The 21,434-nt window shown below is 41.5% G+C and overlaps 1 long non-coding RNA gene across 1 annotated transcript; it reads left to right on the top strand.

Moving 5' to 3' along the window:
* Positions 1–927: 927 nt before the first annotated feature.
* LOC115323235 lies at positions 928–2,961 on the top strand. Its single transcript, XR_003919127.2, has 2 exons — positions 928–1,195; positions 2,837–2,961. It is a non-coding gene; the product is annotated as an uncharacterized LOC115323235 (long non-coding RNA).
* Positions 2,962–21,434: the final 18,473 nt, after the last annotated feature.

The following is a 21,434-nucleotide window of genomic DNA, read 5'->3' as shown; positions in this document are numbered from 1 at the left end:
AAAAACGAAATGATCGCAATTCCTAAGTCTGCTTATGAATCATAACGACTCCAGTTTGAGGACGTTTTCTTTTGAGATAGTTACTGAAACTTTCTATGTGGTCTCACCTTACGAAGTGTCCTCTAGCCTACCACTCGTACTCATAATAAAACAAATACGATTTTACCACTCGTCACTAAAAAAAGAAAATAGGAAAGAATAGAAATACGCTATTCACGAAGGGGTCGGGTTCAATGGGCCTGCATTTCTAATTTTTCATAGATGTTTGGAAGATTGTTGATTTTGCAAATAGCTTAATCTCACCCCAGTTTTTAGCTAAGTACTATTTTCGATCAATTTAGCTATAAGAGGTGGCAATAACTGTTAACAAGTACGGCTTCAGGACGTCGCTATCTCGCTGCTGGCTCGCATTGGTTGCCTGGTAGTCGACCGTTACTAAGGTATACCCACGGTTCCCAGACTGTTGCCCAAAGGAATAGTTTAGCATCCACAGCGGCCAGACTTATTTTTGAAGCACGGCTGCTTGCAAACGTCTATAAAAGCGATTGACCAAAATCACGTTCTACCTAAGCATTTAATCCAAAAATCACGTCTCAGCCTCATTCGCTCGCCAACGACACACATTGTAGAAGCATTTCTCGTAAAGACATTCCGCAAATGCACACATCTTCCAAACCACATCTCCAACACTATACTTCTAAAAACGAAGCTCCTGAAGCAAATACCCTAAAGCCCATTGACTAAAAGAAAATATCCGCAAGCACATCAACTTAAGTAAAGCTTCCAAAATCTAAAATCAAGTTTCCAAAGCACATCTTTCAACACGTCAACACTTTCTGCTGTCAATCGCAGCACACTTCGCGTGGCTGCTTGCAATTTGTTTTTCTGTATAGGCTGCACTACAAACGTTCACCGCTATTTCTTCAATAGGTAACCGCACGAGTGTGCCAGGGTGGAACGAAAGGTGAATGCTGTTGTCGAAATATGGAATTTACAATCAAGTTATTATTGGTGGTCGCCGCACATGCCATGCTACAAGCCGTCGGAGCATCCCAATCGGATCCCTACCAAATCCGCTTTAACGTATCGGTACCTGGACGGCGGTTCTTTCCGTGTCTGCAATGCTTCAATTATCCATGCGAGGGAAAGGAATTCTTTTACGACTACTCCTGCTGCCGCGTGTGTCGCATCACAAGTAATGTATATCGTCGTTCCTATTTTGTTACAAATTACTGCATGTATTCATCCGAGATATACGTATATTGGTATTCATTACCAAGCATAGTGTACACTACGCAACACTGTTAGCGCGGACTAGACATCGCAGTTTGTTTGTTTTTCTTAGTACTGAGAGACTCTCATACAAGCTACCATTGTGGTGAAAAGTGCTTAGTTGGGATACCAGCCTAAGCGATAGAATTCGGTACCCGCCAGTGTTCCTTCAAGCTAAAATGCTAAAAAGCGGCAATGTCGTGTTCGTTCTAAAAGTTTCGCACAGCTATATTAAACGTGCTAAACACGGGGATCGTTCTTGACGCTCTTTTTTGTACGAAATTCTCTTTTTAATACGAAATCTATAAAGGAGGCTGTTATGCTAATTTTAGTTCATTTAGTTCCTTTTGTTTGATTCAGCATTTTTGTTTTCTAACCTTAAGGAATATCAAAGTGCTAGCTGTAGTCACTGAAAGCTTAAAAAAAAGGGCGTAGACTACTTTGTTCACACAGTCCTCGTTTCGCGACCCCCTTCTTGGGCGTTCTCATCAAAAAATACCGCGATCTTATTGCCTTCAGAGCGATTATGATCTGCTCAGTATCGCCACTATCTTTATTTCTGATGCTGTCAGCGACATATACAGCTATGGCTTGTATAAACAAACTGAACTTATTTCTTTTTTTTTTTTTGTAAAACTGTTTGTGACATTTTAGAATGGCTATTGTGGAATTGTTTCATACCTCTATTTTTTCTTCTTTTCTTTTTTTTCATTATAGGTTTTCCCGTTGTTTTCTCTTTGTTTTGTTTTTTCTCATACTTTCTATTTGTTAAGCCATAAACCAAGTCAGCTGCTTTCGAGGCTTTATCCTTGTCAATTTATGTTTTTCCTAACCCTATTTATTTACTCTTGAGCTTAATCGTGTTACGTCTACGCCAGTACTTTCTGACCCTTGACCATTTTAAATAATCTTAAATTGCTGGAAACGTAGGAAGGTCGGTCACAGCCTTTCCTATACGTGTTCGCTCCGGCTCCAGACCGCTCCAGATTGTTCTTCAACGCTCTTGGAGCGCGTTGAAGGAAAGTTTGAAAACAAACATTGTGGTAACCGTTATGATTACTTGATCCTTAGCGAAAATTACTACATTTTTCCCTGCGATCAGCTAATCCTGAATGTTATATTACTACGCGCTACAGCATTTTGAGAATTGTAAAGAGCAAGGGATCATGGGGCTAATTATTACGTTCTTACTAATAGTTTTAATGAATTCTTAAGAAAAAACATGATCATTGTGTTTGTTTAACGGTTTTATGCTGTATATATATTTAAAAAGCTTTAAATGTTAAATTTAGCTGGAATGCATTTTTTGTCAGATTTAACTGAGAAATAACATATTGCTCGGTATTGCTGCGCTATAACATAATGCGTGTGCATTCGTGCATAAGTCTGACTCCATACGTAGGATCGAGGTGTTTATACATTTTTAATAAAGAAAAATAAATAATAAAAACACGCAGCCTTCGATCTGCAATGCTGTCCTATTTCTACGTAGTTTGCAACAATGCATCGCAAACATAAAGCCCTATGTTTTATTATGAATGTCTTATTTTTGCCTGATTCGCAGGATTCTGGGAACTTTGCGCGCGTGACAAAGCCGATCCGCCTGTCGTGTGTCCGGAACACTACGTGTGCTTAGAATTTTCTCGGGAATGCATGCGTAAATACGGGGAATAAAAATGCTTGCGAATGGCTCCAGTCTTTGTGCGTCTAAAATATACTCGCCATCGAAAACCAAATGTCTTCACAACTTTTAAAATTGTGGCTAATGGATCCGAGCGCTTATCTGCCAGAAACATTGTCGAATTACCAATAGGGAAACGAATGGGAGATGAATCCATGATGTTGACAACACGGTTTCCCACCGATTCGTATAGTGGCATTTTTGAATCGTTGTAGAGTCACAATAAGAGAATCACTATTCTATGGTGCGTCTTTTTACACGCGTGCTTCCAAAAAAAATGCTATTGATTTCTCAAATTGACCTTTTTTTTAGGTCAGCTAGGTGCAATATACTTGCCTGCCTTGTGTACCAATAAAAAAAAAACGAATGCCTAAGTATTTTTTGCAGACAACGTTTGGCTGTACTTATCTCCCAAAGAAGACTAAGATTTTGTTTATGATACGGGAGAAGAAAGTAAATGACTTCGCTTTAAAATTGCAGAAACACATAAAACTAAAAATACTAGACCTCCCACTTGGCGATATTTTATAGTCCCACACCTGTTGGCAAACAAGCCTGCGCTTTCCAACGCCAGGAGTGGGCACTGCTCATGGGCCGAAACAAGATTCGCGTCAAGTGGAGTGTTTCCTCATGTGCCGCGCCGACATCAGCGCCACCACATCGAGTTCACATCAGAGCCTCGCGCTGGCGTTTATGTACTGAATTCCACGGATAAAAAACAAACTTTATGTGCGGTCGCCCCACTGCTCAGACTCACGTAGGTTTCTTCGTTAAAATCTTCATCTATCGTTCAGGGTAGATGTAAAACTTGTGGGTTTGTTGCCATCAGTGACTAAACGTAACCTTTTCAGGACGTTGGAGAAACTTCTCCTATCTCTCGCGGACTGCATGCCTACAACTCATGATATAACGCTGCTTGTGCAATAAGCTGCAAAAATACATTCGTCACTATTTGGGTTATTCAGAAACGAACAAAAACTTGAGATCGCCACCTTCAAAGGTTAACAAGTAGATCCATTGCTCTTTGCAGTTTCGCAGTCATAAATATAGAAAGATAGTGGTGCGAACATTCTTCTGTGTGTTCAGAAAAAAAAAAGATAGCCCGGATAACGTTCTTATTGCATCCGCTTCACGTCAATTATAAAACATAATTATTGTCTATAGTTCGCAAAATTTTGTTCTTTCCACTGACTAGCCAGATTTCGCCGCTTCTGTGGCAACCTAATATCGACCGCGCTTATTGTAACTTATCTAGTTTTGCAGATTTCCGCAAAGCTTGCCAATTATTTATATACTTTTCAATCTCAATCTACAGCAATGCAAAAATATACTGATTTGCGCGTAGTTCGAACAGCAGCCACTATCGCGTTCAATACGAAATAAAACAGACTTTCATGTTTTTTTGATGTGCCAGCTAGTTCTTGAGAGAGCTGTTGTCCGAACTAGGACATTTTATTACCTTGACAGTACCAATACCGTTGATGAAGTCTCATGTCTTTATGCACCCGCTTGTGGCTCAGCATCAAAGAAATTACCTCCCCATCCTTCAACATTGGGATAATTTTTGAGAGCCCTTTATGACCTTCAGGATTTCTGGAACATGAAGTGATGATGTTGACAATGTGTTTTTGTTTTCACAGCTGCAACTCGTATGGTGGCATCATGAGGCGTATAGTGCTGGTAGGAGAAGAGAATAACTCTTCCTGGGGGGCGCTGCGCCTTTTTACAGGGACGCTTCAACAAGAAATGGCCAGCAATTTCAAGATATTAGTTTTCTTTTATGTATACTAGGTGGCACAACGTCCTTGCTTACTTTGGGTTCCAATAAAAAACGAGTACCTAAGTATTGTTTTATAACGACAATATGGCTATACTTATCTCCCAAAGTAGGCTAAAAGTTTCTTTTTTTTTTCATAATACGAGATAAGAATGTAAATTCCTTCGCTTCCACACTGCACAAACACTACAACGACTACAAAGTGAGGCATCCCGCTCGGTGACACTCTATAGACCAGCGCGCTGTCTACAAACAAGCACGCGTTTGCACACACCAGGTGTAGACAATGCGCTTGCGCAGAAACCATATTCATCTCAAGGAAAGTGTTTGCGCTTGCGTCGTGCCCACTTCAGCGCCACCCCAGCAGCGTGGGGTCTGGGCCATCTGTTGGTGTACGTACAATGAATTCCGCGGATATAAAACAGACGGTTTTGGGCGGTCGTCACGCTGTTCGAAGTCACGGTATTCTCTTGTTGTGTTATGAATCTTCTTTCTTAGTTGGCGATAGATCTCCTAGAACTTGTAGTTTGTTGCCATGAATGACTAAACTTAGCCCTTTCACAGCTTCCAAGAAACATCTCCTTTCTCGCCGACTGCATGATGATTACTCGTGATATGAAGCAGGTTGTGCAACAAGACAAAACAAAAATCCAGCTTTATTTTAGTGTTTTCGAAAAGCACAAAAGATTGTGAGCCCAGTTTCCTACGATTAAAAAGTAGAGTCGATGTTTTTTCCTTTCGCAGTCACAAATGCAGAAAGATAGAAACTTCTCTCTCTCTCCCCTCAATTTTAAAAACAAATCCCTGAATACCGTTCTTCAGTACATTTCCAACAAGAAAAAGAGTACGTGAACTCACGCCGCCGCCGACAACATCGCATTCCAATAGTTTGTTTATGGGCGACGACGAGCGTCTTGCGCAACTACCTCGCGCATGCGCGGCGCCGGTGGCGCCCGCTAGTGGCGCTCCGGTTTGTTTGTAAACATGTGGTATTCACTGGACGCGCCATATTTGAGGTAACTGCGCACTGTGCACACTCGGGAGGAGTTTCCCGTCAGCTCTCGGGCAATCACAAGAGAAGAGGGGGAGGAGATACTCTCTTTTCATCGGGACTCTCCTTTGTAGGTCCCAGGCTTTCCCAGACGTCGCTACTCTCCCTCTAGAAGATTATAGAAGATTAACTTGTCACTCAAAATTCGTAGAATAGCAGCTTTTCTCTCTTTCTTTTTTCCCGGGTGGTGCAAAAATAGCAGCGAGCTCAGCTATGATCGCCAGTGCGAAATTCAAAGTACACTCGTTATCGTAAAACTACTAATCTCAAAAGAAACGCTAGCAACACCAACAAAGAGACATGGATATGACTCAATGTTCGACCCAATTATTTAAATTAGAGGAACGCATACGCGAAGGAAGGCATCACTTCACCGAACACAGTGAGGATGATACAACAAAAAAACGACTGGTGACTGACTCACGCGAATAGCAGGTTATAGTACCTTTCATCTGAAAAATGACACTCAAGGGCAAGTAACACGGGCATCGTTGTCATAAGGTCTGACTGTAATAAATGTCTGTATTTCCCACGCTGTTTTATTTTTCTTAAACGAATTTGAAGGCTTTTTTTTAACTCGTTTTGCACTTGCAGCGACCAAAATTAACGTTGGAAAGCAATGCCATTAATTTGGCTAGGCTCCCCCGAAAAATCACATATTTAACACGAAACTCACGTGCATGGCCGGAGATTGATAAACATGTAACCTGAGAAGAAGGAACAAGCCTCCGAACGCCTTCTCAAGGAAAAACTCACACGGTAGCGCTTCGTTCTGAACCTGACTCTCAACTGCTGTGTTAAGGGGGGATATTTCTAAAGATGTAGGCAGTGGCGTCAGGAAAGTCAGCGGCACCCTGGGCTGTAGCCCGCCGCGAAACCTCCTCCTCCCTGCTTTCGCGTGGCCCGCCGCGACACCCCCCTGAGCGTTCCACCCGGGGAGGTCCGCCCCGCCCCATGTGGCGCCAGTGGATGTACGTATTATGCGCCGCTTTCCACTTCTTATCGCGCACATGCGCGGGACGCGAGACGAAGCGTTCATTCGATGTGCCGCGGTCTAAAAAATGCCTCGCAAGGTGACGGAGTGGATTGAAGGTTAGATAGCTGAACAGGAGCGACAACGTGCTGAGCATGACAATTTTTAATGATTGAAAATATACGCACAATTGACTCTTAGTTTCTTGATGCGGGGCGCTAGCAATTTAAGCGATAGAATATAGCCTTCATAGCAGACATGCAATGCGGTTACATTGCGACGCACTTCGCAGTGTAGCAATGCAAAAACACCTTTTTTTATGACCTGCTTGTTAAAGATTGCATTATTCTTCGAAGTTACTTTAAGAGTATGCGGAGAGCAAGTCGTCTGCTTCTGGCCAAGGGGTTGCGGTGACGTCAGTGCGACCCTGAGCTCTGATTCGCTTTGATTGAAAGGATAGTGGGTAGACCTCCATGCTAAATGCGTTGAGGTCTACCCACAATTGTGTTCTTTTTTATCAGACAGTCAGAGCTTGGCGTTTTGACATAAACACAACCCCTGTGCAAGAAGCATACAAACTTGCAGCGCTCCGTATCGTTTCTCCTTCTCGTTGACAAGGTCGAAAGAAAGAAGGGAAACATATTCCAGTACGGCTGAAAATTTCCCTGGTCGGTCTTTTGAAGGAAACAATTAATTTATTGGGAAACACACAAACGAAAATTCTCGCGAGACCTTGACTTTCTTGGCGTTCTTTATCTGAAACGTAATATTTTTTTTTCAATGTTAAAGGAATTGTGCAAACCCCCTCCCCTTTTTTTTTTCTTTTGTTCCTAGTGCCTCGTTATTATTCTTCGCCTCACCAATGCGCACACCATTTTAGAAGAATAATTCGATCAATGAATGTCCAGTTTTAACTCTCCAAAAACAAAAAAAAACAAAAAAAAACACCGCTACGTCGTTATGATTTTTTATTTTTCTTCAAAATATGACTGCGATGCGGGCCGTTCGATTTGCCAATACGGTACGTGAAAAATATGAACCCTGCACGAAAACGTATTCTATAATCTACGTGTTTTTTTTTTGTGTGTGTTTTTTATGCGGTGGGGCAGAGTTGGGTCAATACCACCTAGAAGACAAAGGCCTCCGCGTGACGTCATAGATTGTGGATACCCGATTCGCCCCCAAGTGGCGAAGATGCTGCTACTGTCTTGACAACGCTGCGTGCCAGCGTCGAGCTCGAGGCGAGGCGCTGAAAGACACGCTGGTGGTGGCGCTTACGCAAGCCAAGCAGCACTCTGTGGATCAACTAGTGATGGCGTTTAAAGGGGCCCTGCAATCATATTTAAGCGTCTACCTTTTTTGCGATTTCCACGTCCCTCGGGGTTCGGGCAAGCCAGCGGGCACGGAGAGAGTAGCTAAATATCAGTGCATCATATTTTAACCGGGCGACGCGGAAACCTCCTCCACCGACGGGGGCGACCCGCGGTACCGAAAGCGCGCAAAATGTGACGTCTTTGGTCCTTGGCTTACTACTGGTCAGAGCCGCTGAAAGCTTTTTTTTTTGTCGAAATACAAAATATAAGTGGCGCGAACCGTTTCAATTATTTTTAAAAGTAGTTTTTGTTCAGTATTTTATATCAGAAAAGAAAGAAATGCAGTTTATGAAGTACGGAAACAAGAAATGACGCATCGACGTACCCGCCACCAAGCGGTGGGAAAGGCGGCGCATACTAGAAAAGAGTAGTGGGATCAGGAGCCGACACGGAAAGGCCCCGGATGTACGCGGCGGCGCTGCGGTCGTTTACGGACTGGAGGATCTGACCGGCTCCGAGCGTTCCGAAGGCCTTCAGCGAGTAGGTTTGTCTTGCGTTTTGGCCATTTCGCGGTATGGCAGCGCGAAGTGGCTCCCATTCTGAACTAATCTTTACCCCGTGTTTGCGGTCGTTTGTGGCCAATGAAGTGCCATGCCGAATTAGTGTTTAATCGCGCAGCAAATGCAATGAGAGCAACTCTGGCTGCCCGCTGTATACAGCCTATCCAGAAAACGCCTTAGTGGCGCCCTCTCGCGCCGTCGACACGGAGTGCGGCAGCCGTGAGCATTCGCTGAGCTCACTATCCCTCCTCTAGTTCACGGCCACTCAAGCAACCAAGGACGTCATGAGGGAGGTTATTTTTTGCTTGTTTTTGTAATTTTAATTTGCCTATAACTTCTAAAATAAAGCGAAATTCGAGAAAAGAAAAGTTACATTAAGTTACTACGGTCAGTGCGCTATGGTTTGGTGCAAATTAAAAACCAGTAAAAAAGTGCTTGCAGGGCCCCTTTAAGGGGGAGGGGGGGGGGGTCAAAGTCGGAGGCCTTGCGTTTTAGGTGGCGTTGGCTGGTTGGTGGGAGGGGGAAAATCGACCCTTGGGATGCAAATTAACATTAAAATACCAAAAATGTCCTTCTCGGAGCGTTCAATGTCTGGCAAACGAAGACATCGAGCGTTATTATTCTTCTAAGCGGCGCCACACACAAATGTCAAGGTCAAGAAACACGACAAATTAATTTACTCCTTATCTTTGGGGCGCGTTGTGAAGAAATTACTTCGGGAAGGCTGCGTTCTTCGGAGAAGGAAAAGGCGAGAAAAATCCATATCCCAAAACAGCTCGTCTTTGTACTCGATTTTATTTATATATATTTTTAACACATATAGGTTGGTTTCGTTCGTGGCACAAAAGGATTATAAATATTATTTATTACGGTGCTTTATATTCCAGCACGGTGGGTCCATTTGCGTGACTAATTTGTTTCCTGTGTTCGTCTACGGAAGAGATATATCAACGGCCAGAGGTTCTTTACATATTGTTCGGGATTGTGGTTATGCGTCTGGACAACATGTCTTTTTATGTTTGAGTATCGTGCCTACCAGATCAATATTCCGTATCTTGATACGGTACACAATGTTGCGAATAATACCGGCCATCACAGAGCGGGGCGGCGGATAAAAGCCCACCGGAGAAAAGCTCTCCGGAAATAAGTTCACCGGAAAAAAATTCACCTCAAAACTGTTCGATGCGGAGAAAATTTCACCGACCTTTTGACGGATGCGGAGTAAAGCTCACCTACGAATCCTAAATGTCGAGCGTTTACTCAAGTGGTATACGTTCATTCAACTGAAGTATGCTTGGATGCTTTATGCGCATGAAGTCATTGTACACTTCACTAGCATAATTTATTTTTATAAATATAAAAACATCCGGTAACATGTCTGGCGTCCAGTGAAATATAAAAGAATTTTTTTTTATCAATAGAATGCTAAATAAAAAATAACGGGGGCAATCGTAACCAGTATAGCGGGTTGTGTACCTTGAGGAGTTTTTTAATATTTATTTATAAAATTACCTTTTATGTAGTATACCTACAACGCAATAGAAAATGTCAATATTTAACCATTTGTTTACGAAGCAGTGGTTTCATTTCCTACCTCATTCCAACGGAAAATACAAACGTCGTATCTCCTCTGTCCCTGCTACGGCAGAGCTAAATATGGTAACATTCACCAGAAATGGAACGAGAGATGCAGCCAGGTTGAAGAATAAAAATTGGATGACGATCCAACCGGTTTTACTAGGATGCATGATTTAATCAGAACATTTCCAGCAAAAACTAATCCGATAAAATATTTACTTTTATTTTGCCGCTCTTTACCATTTGATGCTTTACATGTGTGCATATGACACGTATTTAAGCCAAAGAACCATGACGCAAGAAAGATTTGTATCGGACTGAACACGAGAAAAAAGCAGTGGTCTTTGGAACAAAACGACGCGTTGAGGTTTATGTCTACCTTCGACTTGGTTAGTCAGTTACATCGCATAATCTTGCCATAACATCAGAAGGTGAACGATATAAACAAAAACTGAAAAAATAATATCTTGTTGCAAGAAATACTCGATCGCGAAAAAAAAAGCCAATGCAGCTTTTTCTTTTAACAAAAACACTAAGCTGTTTTGTCTAGTATGGCGTGGTTTTCATTAACAAAACGTTGGTAACATTGCAGTAATTCTTTTTTCTGTAATGTTTTTTACTGATCGGAACCATTGGTCAAACAATTGGCCGTGTTTAAAATTGTATAGAGTGATAAATATTCAATATTTTTTCTAGCTCCCGCCATTTGACATTGTCAAATTAATCTGACCTAAATAAAAAAAATAACAATTCATTTCAAAAAATCTTTTTTGTTTTGTAATTTTTTTTTTGTCTACAGCAAAGCTATTTGATGTGAAGTGTGTACGCTGCGTGATATTGTCAACACAAAGAGCGATGGACTTTTTTTCTTCGTTCTTGCATTTTAGTAGCTGCAATTAAAACTACTGCGCGATGTAAATTGGTCATTCGAGGCACAAACTTGTGCGATGAATGTTTGACGCTGATCAACTCTTTCTGTAAATAAAATGCGAAAAATCACTAATAATAATCGAAAGAAGAAAAAAAAAATATTTCGACGTGAGCTTTTCTTTGCGTTTGTAAAAAACTGGTGAGTTTTTGTCCTCATCCTCACAAAGGTTGGCGAGCTTTTTTGTTTTAGTGAGCTTTTCACCGGGATTTTACAAAACGATGATCAGCTTCTTTATGGGCCGAAGCGATAGCGGGCAAAGGCATTCTGATAATTTTTATTAAAAAAAAAAGACGCTAATCATGTAATCATTTTTTGAACGCTATAGAGGTACCGCTGGTAATTCAATACTTTGTGCTAGAACGTCTCGTTTTTGTCTTAACCGTATATCGCCCCATACCCCTGCTGAATAGAGTTTGCACTATTTAAATTAAAGCGCAATTGGTGAAATCATATCGGTTAAATATACAGTGACACAACTTCACATTGGTAATATACAGACATACAACGTGTGAGGATATCTAGAATAACAATAGGGAGTTTTAGAATAACGTACGCAATTTTAGCGCACGCTAGCGCTAAATTTAGCGCTTGTATTAGCGCACGCGACGCGAGAGAGCTTTAGAATAGCGTTTCTCCGTCGCGAGGCAAAAGTCCAAGCATCTCGCGCTTGCGACGCAACCAAGATACAGTCACAATTTTATTTCACTCACGAAATGCTGTAACTTAAGAAAAAACAAGTTTTTTTGGTCCAGACTATTATTTTAGACTTGTTTAAACGTCAGAATGCGACGCGAGCGGTTGACCGGTCGTGTCCGCTTGCGTCGCCTCGGCAAGAGAGGTCTCGTGTACTGACCTTCGCACATCGTACCTTCGCCGAGATATGTTCGCGCGTCACAAGCATCAAGCTGTCGGTGATCGTTGTCAAACCAAGTACAATGTCGTCCCGTATTGAAAATCGCAGTCGCAAGGATGCCGCTGACGTCGCACTCACGACGCCGCTAAAGCAGCCGCTGACATAATCCTGGAAGCCGCCATTTTTTTCAACTCTGCTCGTCTTGGCTTTAGCCAACTTCTCATCACGAATCCTCCTTGGAGAAGCGCAAAGCCTCTTTGCGTACGCACGGTATTTCCGAGAAATAGCGCACGCTAAAATTGCGCGCGCATAGCGCAAAATATGGTTTGCGTTCGGAGCATGCGCAGTGTCGACGACGCTATTCTTTGCGTGCGCAAAGCTTTAGCGTGCGCTATTCTAAAACTCCCTAATATATGAGCATTCTGCATTCAAAGTGTACCGAGGTAGGAGAGCTCTTTTGACCAAAATTTGGTTTTGGTCCGGGAACTTATGGCCTTAAAAAGCAAAAAAAAAAAGTAATACCAGACTTAACTTTGTTTGGGAAAAATCAGGGTACCATTGGCCCTAATTTGCCAAAAATGTGCTAAAGCTAGGCTTTACTGCTCGTAGTTTAGGTGTCATCTGTCATTTTTGGGCCTAAATCACCAAACAACTGCAAGAGTTAGGCTTCGCTTCTAGTTATGCCGTTTTCATGTGGCGACCGTGGGCCTTTACTGCCGAACAAGTTCCAGATTTAGGCATCACTGCTGGTTTTTCGGTTCGTATGTTGAATTATTGGCTGAAGTCTGGCACCTTGGTAATTAAGTGCCGAGCCAGCGAAAGTGCGTTAAGAAGTCTAGTAAATGCTCCGAATGTAATAACCAATAGCGGAGGCAGAGAAGGTTTCTTGGCTAATGAAATTGCATTTGTTAACCATGTAATATATAAAATATACTTCAAGGACGCAATCGCCTTTGCCGCATGCATTTCAAACACCATGAAAGACATCAACGGGGCGTCTATATTTCATATTTAAGGTTAAATCAAAATCGTACTTTTTGCCAAATCGCAAAAGAGCCCGTGATCCGAATACGATCTACAAATCATCCGCTATCTTGTTTCAGTTAAATGAAAACAAACTGCCTAGTTGATTATGTTGTTAACATAAATTTAACTGGAGTTATACGTCATTTTACAACTAAATGTGCGCATTTTTACGTTTTCATAATAACCATTCAATAAGTCAGTTCGGTTCTGTTAGATCGCTGCAATTATTTTATCCTAGATTGTCGCAAACGAAAGTGTGTTAATTTTATAGTCGCAGTTGTTCATATACCTTCTCTCTATTTTTATATTAATTATTGTCCTAAAAAGTACTGCCATTAACAACTTATTCATGAAGAATGTTTTCTGAAGTTGGTGTAAATTCTATTTCACTTGGGAAATTTCTTGTTATTGTATTTTTTTCACGGCCTTTGGGTCATGAATAAGTAGATTTATTATGTTTAATGATGTTTATCTTTGCCTTCAAAGTGGCAGAAAACATCCTATTTATGGTGGAATTGCCATTGCGTTCCAGTCTTATCGTGTGGCGAAATATTATGGTAAGCGTTAAACAACGATTGAGCATTCGAACTGATACGCCATTTTAAAACATTCAACAGACTTCAAGACAAACATGAGAAGCTCTGCATGTTGCATTGATTCGTTCATGAACTTAATAAACATCTGGGGCCCGGGATCTCCTCCATATTTTTTCATTAGGTAAGTTTGAAATATACAAACTCATTGTGCTAGATTTTTATCATAAAGTTATAAGCTCTTAACGAGTGTCACCAGCATGAAAGCGTCCCATCGTCGGGAGTTTGCGAATGTAGAAATTATTTTAAGTTAGAATTTTTGATAATATTTATAACAATAAACGACTAACTAATATGAATATGCTTTACAGGAACATAAAAAAAATCCCACCCTGCTTCGGCTGTACTGATCTGTTGAGTTTTAATGCATGGCAAAATTTCCAATATGGCGTTTTATAGATTTCCAAGTTTTTGTTTGATAGAGTGACCTTCATATTAGTTGCTTTGGTAGATACGGATTTTATATTTCAGTCGATTGTAGATATGTAATGATTTTATATGCGAGTTGTGTTTGAAATATTCCAGTGAAGTTTGGTGAACGCTTCTGAATAAAAAATCCCAAACAATTACTTATGAGGTAGTCTCTTTTAAATAAAAATATATTCTCGGCAGAAACCTCTGTCGTACCTAAAATGATCCAATACAGCGATACGTGCCTATTTTACGTACGCCACTGTATCTTTCTAAATTTTTTTGTTCCTCAAAGTTTAACTATAATAACAGGAAAGAAAATGTTTAGCGCAACGAGATACCATCATATGCACTTCAAACGGACAAGCCAGGCGGAAATTGACGTGGAATCAGAAACCCTCCGCTGGCCTTTTTCATTTTCCTGTCCTTGTACAGTATAACGATACACTTTCCTTGACAGTTTGCTCTTTGGAGCAGTATATATTCAAAAGGAACCCCCAAAAAATAACGACAAGTCTGCGAAGCTATGCCGTGACCCCAGAGCCACTGAGACGAGGCTGTCAGCGCAGAGAAAGCTCTGGAAGCCAATTTGTCCGTCAAGAATTCATAATTCACCCGAAACGAAGCGTGCTCCTAAAACTTCTTGCACTTTTCCTAGATTTTTTTTTTATTTTGACGTGACATGCTTTTTGGGGAAATAAATAGCGCTCCATTTTCGGCACGTGAATCAAGATAAACGACGCAAAAAGAAAGCCTTCATTTTTTGAAGCAGGTCTACTTTGAATCCCTATAAAAACAACAATCAAGCGAACAAAAGTATAGAATGCGTTGTAATGCAGGGCGGAATTGTCACGATGAAGAATGTAGTGCCAGATATAAAGTCTACAGTAGTTTGCTTATACGTCTTTTATGTTTTGCTTTTGTTCTTAACAAGTTATGTTCTTCAGGACTAAGTCGAGAAAATGTGTGCGTGGATGAACTTGCGTGGGTAAAAGATGTGAGATCTCTCACAAGGGGTCTTATTGAATGGCTTTCTACTGGCAGGTGATTGAGTATGACGCTTGTTTCAGGAATGCATAGAATAATATGATGTTGTCTCTGTAAGGCAAAATAACTTCATTTAATATGCAATACGAAAGGTCAGAATATCATAAAAATTTGAAATGAAGCATGTGCGCCGTAACTCCTTATTTTAGAAGCAACTTTTTTGCGCAAGCGCAGTAGCCCCTGTCAGCTGGGGGCAATGTTGTTTATAAACGGTAAGCATTTCTAAAACGGAAGGAGGTATTTGGGACCTGCAACTGTCTTTTCATTTGTGTGCAGGAGATATTAATGCGACATTATATGTGATATGAGTAACCTTTTTGCGCCAAACAAATCTTCAAACGCATAAAGACATATACATACTATACATAAGTAATGTCTTCTTAACTCCACTTCAATAAATTAGAAATCGCGACTCTTTTAATGTTAAGACAATGTACACAATAATCCTAGTTAGAGTACATTTGATGCTGTCAAATTCAAGTTAGATCGTCAGGATATGATACAATTTTTATACGACTCGTTCTCATACAAAAAATATGAAATGGCTTTTCCTGCATTTTATATTGGATGGCTATGCATTGACATAGATGTCTCAACATACTGGATACAATCTTGTGATAAAAGAACATGACCTCCGACACAATAAATTCTATTACAACGATGTGACTAGCGAATGTAAGGTGACAGCTGTACGAACTAAGCTGGAAGGAATCCACATAAGTCACATTGGAGCCTCCTGAACACGAATTGGCAACAGCCTGTTTTTTAACCTAGTCGATCCTGTCATTTTGATTTCTGGAGCATCTCCGCATTGCGCAGTACCCGAAAGCTCAAATCAGAGCATCGCATTTGTTCTTTGTAAATCCCCAAAACATCTCCATTGGGTTTATGTTTCGTATCCTTTTTATGAGCCCCCGAGGAATATTCTACGAAATATGCGACTGGTCGGTTGACTGACGTAAAAGGGAGGCGTATCAAACCCTGCTTCCCTCTTTTTACAACTTGCGGAGTCGATCTCGGAGTAAACGTAACATTTTAGGTCCCCTGACATTTTATCGCTCTCTATCGGAACATTCCGGCTCTGCCGTTTGACTCTTAGTCTCAGTTTCGTGATAACCGAATGTAAGAGCTAAGAAAATTATACGACGGAAAGGTTGGAATCATCCTCGGGCATATACGTTGGGTAAAATGGGATATGTTCCCAAGGGCAGCCAAACGCATATAAACTTACCATGAGGAGTCAGTTTCTCAATGTGAACTCGGACATGTGCTGAATTTCGAAAACCCTTTTAAGCTGACAGTCTTGCGAAATAACAAATTTTACGAAAGGCATGCATGAAAGATACCTGCAAAAATAATAGACAATATAAATCCAGATAACACCGAACTTACGCTTAGGCTGGATGAAGAAACACTTAAAACCGGATTCATTGTCTTTAGTTCCAGTCCAGAAAATGTTCCTGAAGAATGAAAAATAAAAGTAAATGTTGATTGCGATTGCTCAACTGCCATGACAAGGACTACATTTTAATATGTAAGCTTGCAAAAGAAGTAGGAAAGCTGAGAGAGCCGAGGTACAGTGAGCTTTTTTGTGCAGACGTGACTAAAAATGAGCAGAAATTAGGGGCACGTCCTTCCTGCCTGTTGCTACCGGCCTGTAGTTAACTTTAGAAGGAAAACGATGCTATTCTGTGAATTATATTAATATGTCATAAGCCATTTCGCAGGCACACTTTACCTGCCACCACCCAATAGCGCAGACAAGGGCGGCGAAGCTATTTATATCTTCTTGGTCTGTTAGTATGCTATTAAAAAGTCGCAAGTTTATCGGACTTTAGGATCCGACAGTGTATACTTGTTAGTGGGAGTCTGCGTTGTGATATATATCTCGTATCCCACAGAGAACTTTTGGGCATGTATTTTTGCGTTATATATCTATAAACTTTGCGATATTCATTTATATTACGCTCTTATGTCAGACTTTAGATGATGGTCGACCTAGGCTAGAACAGTGAATAAAGATGAGAGATGAGATAAAGGCATAAAGTAGAAATATTTTAACACTAAAAATAGCTGATACCGAGGCATTCGTTAGCGGTACAAGCTACTCTAGGGTGTTTATTTGTTTTAGTACTACTAAGTGGGGTAATTGAATTTGAAAGACCGCACTGTCTTGAGCATTAAACCTCCGATTAAACAAATATATGTATCTATATTTTAATAATAAAAAAGGAGAAGTCACTTCTTTAAATTTTCGATTTCCTCGCAAAGTTCGAGAGAAAAGTGAACCGATAGGTTTTCATCTTACTCAAGCAACTTTGTCCCTAAATTAATTGCATGATTGAGGACCATATCATCTCTCAGAACGATATAGCCTATCTACCACAATCCCTTTAACAACAATATGAAGAGTGGAATGCAGTTTACGTTATATGCAAACAGTAGTGCAATGCAGTTTGCGTTACACTGAGGTTCACTGCATTGCAAAACCTAAGAAAAGGATGCAAACTGGTTGAATTGAGACAACTTGACGAAACTCCATAAACCAACATGTTGTTCTTCAGATAAAAAAATAACTAATATGTAAAACATTAAGTCCATGCCATTACCACCAAAAGTTGCGCTAGAAAATAATTTAACTTCTTACGCTATAAATTTGTTATTCGCTCTTTCAAAACATCCAGCGGTATTTGTGTTGCTTGTTTTCATTTTTGGTCTGATTCAAGGGGTCGTCCTGCGTTAAAGAATTACGCGAGAAACAAATTTGCGAAGGTTTACCTTATAAATATTCCCATCCTGTGACGCGACAAACCAAATTTTTTTTATTGAATTAGCGGACGCCAAATTTTTTTTTTTATTCTTGCGTGCGTGCCGCGAAACACTTCGCATGCTAATATTGTATTACTTTCAAATTAAATGGTTCGGATTAAAGAAAACAAAACTAAACGGCCGAACGCTCGCTCACAAACTTTAAAATACAGTTAGTCTGAAGACGCGAACCGCATATCTTTTCCAACGCTTGAAAAAAAAATGAAAAAGAAAGACAAGCAGAACCGCGAAAATCTCATTCCCGAATACAAACGACGCTTTCAAGTTATTCATCTTGTAGGACGTAGTTAACGACTGCTTCAGATGCAAATCCTATCTCATTGGCAATGCAGGCCACATCGTACAAGTAACGAAATATTCACAAACAGACAAACCCAAATCTGGAAGGAGGCTCTTTTTTTTTCTCTTTCTTTTTCTAGGAAGAGTTGCAAAGGGGAAAGTGCAGTTCCTTGTATACCAGGCTCCACTCTTTCCTACATAACATATCGCGTGCACTGATGATGCGACATGCAGCGCTTTGGTCTGAGCTTTCGGATTCCAAGTCGAAAGAAAGTGCTTGCTTTGGAATGTTTTAGGTGTTCTATGGCTTACCGAATTGTATGCGTTGATCGTATTGCTGGGGGTTTCACATCATTGGTACGTCGTTTTTCTTTCTCTGTTATTTTCTGTTTTTTTATCTGTTTCTACGAAGAGTGGCGCCAGAAGATGCGCTGAAAGATTGCGACCAGCTGTTTAGGAGAGTGCATCTGCAGTCCTAGTTTTTGCGTGCATTTGTATTGACACAATTCACGGATCGTTTTATTTTCTTGGTTTGTACGAATACAAGTTTCATCCATGTATTCATTCGTTCGTTCTGTTACCCCAACTTCATATGCATGAATTTCTGATGCGCAATCACCAACATGTATATTGGCAAAAGGAGGAAAGCGCTCAAGGAAATGAAGTCAACTGAGATAGATGCCGTTATATCAATATAATTATGTGCAAAATCGTTAGCTAATGAATATACGGCAAAAAGAAGAGCAGAACGCTGGTATATATATATATACATATATGCAGGTTTTTTTTTAAGCTTTACAGATTTGTTCAAAAAATGTCGTAAAAGTTACTTTCGTGGTTCGTGCAGGTGAGTTACACGGCCAGGGGGACATTATGTGGGTGGCTAATCTTTGCGATAACTTGGCTAATAATTAAAATTTGTTAAGTGACTTTTTAATTACTGAAAATTTACATATGGTTTTAATTTGAAAGTTACTGAGTGCCATCGAAAAGCATTAAATCAACTCTTTTTAGAACGACTTGAAGCTCGTAGGAAACTCGTACGCGCGGCAAAGTTACCACTCGTTAAGTAGCAGTGGCGGAATGCGATAGTGATCTAATCATTATCGCGTATATATATATATATATATATTAAGTTAAATGAAACATTCGATTTAAGAATAGTTTGCAGTCTTTGCCTTGGGCTGTTCAAGTCTGCTGGTGTCCAGTAACAAAATAGTATTACAGAGTGAATTTCAGATTGCACATTAAAAGACACTTGAATCCCAAACATTTTCACTGTTTAAGTGTACGCAACACTAAAGAGGTATTCGTAAGAAAATGTCAATATTCGAAGTTTCAGGGAAAATGAGGGGAGGCCATGGAGCGAAGCTCGCAGTTATCTAAAAATTGATTCAATCTCTCGTCCAAAAGAAATCGCAAAAAAGAGAATACAAAGGTCAAATAACGTACCATTACTGTCGCAACAGCCGCAGTATTTGTTGCGATATGTGTTTTTTTGTCTGGCACATTGTTCCGCCATAGAAATAACAAGAATTGCAAGGGCACATATTTGTGAACCGCACGCGGATGTCTCGAGGTCTATAAAACGACGCCTACGATCAGTTTCGTATCAAGTCTGATATGCAGGAGGACCGTCTGCTACGGTCGGATTGAGTGCAAAACGGAGTATTGAGCAAAACACTGTTTACAAAAAAAACCTCGTTTGCCCACACCGGGCGTCGGCACCGCGTACCCGCAGAAGCCAGATTTGTCCGAGGCGAAGCATCTGCGCATGCTCAGTGCCGACAGCAGCGCCACCGCAGTGGAGTGACGTCAGAGTGTTGAGTTGTTCATACAACTTGGAGGGGGGAGGCAGAGACATATCAGACAACATACGAGTGTCTTTTTGTTTACACAGCGCCAGCTGGTACTGATCTCGGTGTAAGCCGGGAGAGTGCTTGTACAACGGGGATAGCCTCGCCCTTTCGCTGATAACGGTCACGGTCGACCAGGTTCGATCGCAACGGGTTCGACCAATCGCCATTGCGCTGTGGATCGTGTGATCGCACTCCTCGCCCCCTTGCTTTTGTGTCGCCATTCAATCGGCCGTTCCCTCGGCGCTCTAAGTCTTTGAGGCAAGGATGGGGTGTCCGAAGCATACTCCGGAGAAAGCGGCGGTTGCTCGACGGTGTGAACGCACCTGCGAGAGTGAACGTCGGGGATGCGTGTGGGCGCCGACGGCCTCACCCTGGGTGTTAGGATGGAGCGCGTTCGACGGTAATGATTATTTTGCGCGTAAACGCTAAGCGGCACGTAGAGAAGGACGTTGCGCGCGATGCAACGTCACCGGAATTTCCAGTCAATCACGTCGCAGTGTCATCGAAGTGTTGCACCAGCTGACGTTGTCCATTCGCGTCACGTCGGGTGATCATCCGCGCAATTTGTTTTGTGCCTCCCCTCTGCAACTGGAGAAAAATAAAAAAAATTGTAATTTGAATTAACCGACAGTATCAGGAAATGGTGAGGTGTGTGCAGAAAAAGATAACAGAGGACATCATATCGTCCCGTGAAAGCGTGACGTCACGCAGCATCATGTCATAAAGAGACTCCGTAATAAAGCTGTCACGTGATACGATGATGTAACGTAATATCATGTCGTCACTTGAATACATGATGTCGCGTTGCGTCGTTTGGTCACGTGACTTCGTAACGTCGTGCGACTCCGTGACGTTACCTGACACCAGTATGTTACTCCCCGATCACTGTCAGCATGACCAAGCCAGTGTAATTATGTTCTTAGAGTGCAAGTTCCTCTTCATTGTCTTGGGTACAATCTCTAATCAGGGCGAACGAGGTCGCGGCAATCATCGACGCCGAAGGCCACACAGTCTGTTATCCTGATTCGCCTTCGCTTTCGGGCCTCGCTTCCAAGAGGGCGCGAATAACTACTGCCCGTTGCCAGGAAGACCAAGAGCGCGGACGGTGAGGGCTACTTCACTATGTTGCCATTACCGAGGCCCTGCTACGCCGACGACTTTAGCCGGAGATTGCACGGACCGGGATTTCTCGCGCCTCTTTGTTCAGCGGATTCTTCTCGTAGAGCAGCACCATCGGCACGTGTAGCATCCAAGACTCTTCCTCGTCGTTTACCCTTGTTACATTGGGACTCTTTGGTTCTATTTTGTTTTCGTAGTTTTGGTCGGATTTCCGCGAAAGGAGGATAATGGCGATTCTGCCGTTAGTGGAGGCCTCTTGTTCCTAGCGTAGTTCGGGAGCCT

The sequence above is a fragment of the Ixodes scapularis genome, unplaced genomic scaffold (genome assembly GCF_016920785.2).
Source record: "Ixodes scapularis isolate PalLabHiFi unplaced genomic scaffold, ASM1692078v2 PGA_scaffold12__126_contigs__length_90152505, whole genome shotgun sequence".
NCBI lineage: Eukaryota > Metazoa > Arthropoda > Arachnida > Ixodida > Ixodidae > Ixodes > Ixodes scapularis.
Note: the sequence above shows the minus strand (reverse complement) of the source record. Positions and strands in the feature narration are given on the sequence as shown.